This window comes from Canis lupus, chromosome 20, assembly GCF_003254725.2.
Source record: "Canis lupus dingo isolate Sandy chromosome 20, ASM325472v2, whole genome shotgun sequence".
NCBI classification, from domain to species: domain Eukaryota; kingdom Metazoa; phylum Chordata; class Mammalia; order Carnivora; family Canidae; genus Canis; species Canis lupus.
Window position 1 is genome coordinate 48,074,092 of NC_064262.1, and position 4,886 is coordinate 48,078,977.

Below are 4,886 nucleotides of genomic sequence, written 5' to 3' on the forward strand. Positions count from 1 at the left end.
TCGCCAAAATGTGGACACAACCCCAATATCCATCAAAAAAAATCACAGATGAATAAAGTGTGGAACATCTTTCAGCCCGTAAGAAGAATAGAATTCTGGCATGTGGTACAACATGAATGAACCTTGCAAACCTTATGCTAACTGAAAGAAGCCAGACACAAAAGGACCAATATTACACAATCATATCTATATGATGTGCTTTGACTACTCAGTTCTAAAGAGAGAAGGTAAGATTGCAGGAGTCAGAGGCTAGGCTGAGGGACAATGGACAGTTAGTGTTTCATGGAGACAGACGGTCCATTTGAGGTGATGAGAAAGTTCTGGAAATGGATAGGGGCTGTGGGTGCATAATAGGGAGAAAGTACTTAATGCCACGTAACTTAATACTTCAAAATGTTTTAAATCATAACAAAAAAAGCATTATAAAAAAAGATTGGCATACTCTAAAGAATGTCAGTACCATAAATAGCTTCATATGATGTAGAGGAAGGAATCCAAAGTACAAGGAGACAAGGGCATGGTGACAGATTTATCTTGTGGATTCAATAACCCAACCCTAATGGATACCCAAAATGGGGTTAAGAGAACATAAAATTCATAAGAACACTGAGAAATAACTGGGTTAAGACTGTAATGGCTCCTTGTGAAGCTCTACAGAGCTTTTCTCCTGTAGGACAGAGTTACCATGGACATGCACAAACTGAAATGGATTTGTCCTGAGATCAACCCTTCCTGAACTGGCAGAGGCCATGTCAGCAGTTCAAAACATCTGAGGTATGGTGTTGAAAGTTTATGTAAGAGTTAATTATTCACATCTAAATTGTGATAGCCACAGAGATTTCTTGAAATGGCAAATACCTAATGGTGTCTCCATGAAACAAAAAAGATGGGAAGCTTACTAAGGATCCATCCAATCTGAGAACTAAACAAAACAAAACAATACAAAACAAAAACAAGTAACAAAAAACTCTAATTCTAATGAAGAAAATCATGACCTGAGTCATCACAATAATGGGTCCTAATCTCTACTTGACTCTCAGATCTGAGTCAGTTCACTGACCCGCAGATCTTTAACTGATGAATCAAGCAATGGGTCACTCCTGATCCACTCAATGGATCACTCCTGAAGCTCTAAAACAACAACAAAACTTTATGTTTTCCTGAAAACTCAACCCAAAGACTCTGGGGTGATGGTGCTAGCCAGCTTATAATGACCCAAGAGGACTGTGGTCTGAACTAAAGTTGGTAGCTTGAAACTGGGCAATATGATGGGCACCTGGGTGGCTCAGTTGATTAAGCAACTGACTCTTGGTTTTGGCTCAGGTCATGATCTCAGGGTTATGAGATCAGCGTGGACCATATTTAAGATACTCTCTCTCTCTTCCTCTGCTCCTCCCCCAAATCTATCTATCTCTCTATCTCTCACTCTTTCTCTCTCTCTCTCTCTCTCTCTGTCTCTCTCTCTCCCTTTAATAAATAAATGTTTTTTTAAAAGAAATTGAGGGTCACCTAGGTGGTTGAGCATCTGCCTTTGGCTCAGGTCATGATCAAGGGTCCTGGGATTGAGTCCTGTATCAGGCTCTGCACAGGGAGAGCCTTTTCTTTAAAAAAAAAAAAAAAAAAAGGCTCTCTCTCAAAAGAAAAGAAATAAAGGAGAAAGGAAGGAAAAAAATAAGAAAAATGGAACAAAGGAGAACACTTACTTGTAGCATTTGCCAGTTTCTATGGTATAATTACTCTCATCTTGCTCAATTTGCAAAATATTTTATTTCATTTATTCACAAGAGACACACAGAGAGGCAGACACACAGGCAGAGGGAGAAACAGGCTCCGCATGGGGAGCCCAATGTGGGACTCGATCCCAGGACCCCAGGATCACACCCTGAGCTGAAGGCAGACATTCAGCCACTGAGTCACCCAGGTGCCCCTGAAAGAGCTCCTTAAACACTTATCTAAATACTAGTGTTCCAAGGCATCTGTGGACTTTTACCTAAAAAACTGTGAACCGTGTAATAGGAAATTACCATGATGGCCTACAAATTCAAGTGGAGGTTTCTGGGATCAGATGATGCGACATTCATCATACTCTGTCTCACAAAGCTCAGGTGAGGTGCATAAGTATATCCTGCTATTACTGCCTAATTTCTGGGGTGCATCATTACAAAGACTTAACTGACAATAGGCAGACTATCTGCATGGCTTTTATGATCTGTGAAAGGTCTATTATGGCAGGAGGTGCTGAGGGAAAACACCAGACAGTGTTGCTGCCTACCAGAACACTAAAAGAAAAGTAATAATGCATCCCTGGAAGAAGCATCGAGAAGGACAGCATCAGTGCCTGAAAAATCAGGAGTTGTCATCTCTATTACTTATACACTTACTTTTTGTTTCGGACTGTGCAGGGGAAAATTAGATACTGCATTGAATGTGGATTATTGTAAATTTCATCACACAGGGTTCCAGGTGCCTCTGCTGTTGTAGATGTGCTCTCTTTCAGAGATGGATTGGCAGAAATCCCTGGAAACCAGTATATAAATTCTGATATGTTAAATGATTTTTCTTTCCAAACTGAATACTTTAAAGGATAGCTGCTTTCATCTGAGGGAGGTAGCATTCCACATATATTCTTCTGGCTCTTCCTAACACATTATAATTACCCAATTTTCTGTATTCTTAATTTGCTCCTAAAAATCCATGCTTTGGAATTTAATGAGAGTTCTAAATATTTTTTAAAGAAATGCAAAATAAATAATTGCATCTTGTGTATGAAAAATTAAAGAGACTGAAGTATGTAAAAAGATAAATTGCAGATTGTTTTCCTATGAACTGATACAAACATCATGATTTAGGTCTTCTAGAATTTTGAGCTCTGTTACTCAAGTTTTCATCTTGAAACAAAAGACCCTTCTATGGAAAGAATGTCTCTTGGCTAAAGAACCTTCTTAGGACCTTCTTTATGTCTCTGTCCTCAGACCATACATGAAGGGGTTCAGCATGGGTGTGACCACGTGTACATCACCAAGGCTATGGCATTTGCCCTGGAGTTTTGCAAAGAAGCAGAACTAAGATATACCCCAAAGCCTGTACCATACAATAAGGAAACAACTGAGCAGTGAGACCCACACGTGGAGAATGGTTTATAGTTGCCCCAAAATATGAAATTTTCATAATGTAAGTTATGATTCTAGAGTAAGAGAAGAGGGTACCAATGAGTAGAAGAACCCCCAGAAGTCCACTTGCAAGATATATCATGGGGTCAATGAGGAAGCTGTCAGAACAAACAAGTTGGATCACCTGCTTAGGTTCACAGAAAAAGTGAAGGGTTTTCAACTCTGTGCAAAAAGAAAGTCATAAAATAATTAAGACATGTAATAGAGAGTCCATGACACTCAATAACCAGCATGCCAGAAGCAGGACGCCACAAAACTCGGGGTTCATGATGACCATGTAGTGCAGGGGGGTGACAGATGGCCACAAACCTATTATAGGCCATCACTGTCAAGAGGAAATTGTCTAATACTCCAAACAGCATGAAAAAATACATCTGGCTGAGGCAGCCTTAGTAGGTGATCACTTTGCTCTGAGACTGGATGTTCAGCGGCATCTAGGAGATGGTGGTAGAGGTGAAACAGATGTCAGCAAAGGACATATTGTGGAGGAAGAAGTACATGAGGGTGTGGAGGCAGGAGTCTGAGCAGATGGCCAGGATGATGAGCAGGTTCCCACTGAAGGTGACCAGGTACATGTACAGAAACAGCCAAAAGAAGAGAGGCTGCAGCTTTACCTCTTCTGAGAGGCCCAGGAGGATAAATTCAGAAATTTGGGTTTGGTTTCCTTGTTCCATGAAGCTGAAGACACTACAGAAATGGAAACAAGAGGTATTCAAATTTAGCCACAAGCAGCAATCAAGAAAGTAACAGGAAGGAGCTAAGGCAGCCTTCAGTAGGTGAATGGATAAAGTGCAATGTATCCAGACAATGGAATATTATTCTGTGCTTAAAAGAAATGAGCTATCAAGCCATAAAAGGATGTAGAAGAAACTTAAATATATATTACTATGGGAAAGAAGTTTTTTATTGGAGTTCAATTTGCCAACATATAGCATAACACCCAGTGCTCACCCCATCAAGTTCCCCCCTCAGTGCCCGTCACCCAGTCACCCCAGCCCCCGCCCACCTCCCTTTCTACCACCCCTTGTTCATTTCTAAGGGAAAGAAGTTTATGTGAAAGAAGCTACATACTATATGATTCCAACTACATGAAATTCTAGAAAAGGCAAAACTATGAACATGGAATAAAAGATAAGTGATGACCATGGGATGGAGTGGGAGTAAAAGGAAAGTGGAGCACAAAGGATTTTGAAGGCAGCGAAAATACTCTGTATAATACCATAAATATGGATACATGTTTTTTGTGCCAGTCCCAGTATATCTTTTGCCAGTGTTGTTACTGTACCAGTCCTTGTGGTTCTTACTATAGTTGCAAGACACCCTCAGCAATAACCATCAGGAAATTGAAAAAATGTATTGGGACACTGTGGGGTGGCTCAGCTGGTTGAGCATCTGACTCTTGATCTCACCTCAGGTCTTGGTCTCATGGTTGTGAGTTCCAGCCCCACATTGTGATCCATGCTGGGCATAGAGTCTGCTTTTTAAAAATGTTCTGGGTACACCTGGGGGCTCTGCGGTTGAGCATCTGCCTTCAGCTCAGGTCCGGATCCCAGGATCAAGTCCCACATCGGGCTCCCTGTAGGGAGCCTGCTTCTCCCTCTGCCTAAGTCTCTGCCTCTTTCTGTGTGTCTCTCATGAATATAAATAAAATCTTTAAAAACAATCCAGTAATGAAATGGGCAAAAGACATGAACAGAAATCTCACAGAGGAAGACA

General features: G+C 40.9%; 1 pseudogene; it reads right to left on the reverse strand.

The window, feature by feature from the left end:
* Positions 1–2,907: 2,907 nt before the first annotated feature.
* LOC112666866 (olfactory receptor 7C1-like) lies at positions 2,908–3,844 on the reverse strand (annotated as a pseudogene).
* Between the last annotated feature and the right edge of the window lie 1,042 nt (positions 3,845–4,886).